The following is a 298-nucleotide window of genomic DNA, read 5'->3' as shown; positions in this document are numbered from 1 at the left end:
TGTCAAAAATATGAATATCGAATTTCAAAAATGGATAATTTTCAGCTTACCACTTGCGCCGCTCCCCTACCCTTGGCGTAGTAATGAGACAGAACGAGCCTATTGTATTTCCTAGTTCTTTCTACAGTTAATTAAATCTCTTCAAAATGACGCACTGGAAGACCTTCAGTGACGAAGAAGTATTTAAAGATAACAATATTACTTCTTAAGCTGTCGTATAAGAGAAGGAGAGAAAATAGATGCATAGCCAAGACCGCCAAGAGACAACGTACCTAAAAAAGTTTTAGAAAACGGAGAC

This window comes from Penaeus monodon, chromosome 21, assembly GCF_015228065.2.
Source record: "Penaeus monodon isolate SGIC_2016 chromosome 21, NSTDA_Pmon_1, whole genome shotgun sequence".
NCBI classification, from domain to species: Eukaryota; Metazoa; Arthropoda; class Malacostraca; order Decapoda; family Penaeidae; genus Penaeus; species Penaeus monodon.
This window is presented reverse-complemented; position numbering follows the sequence as displayed.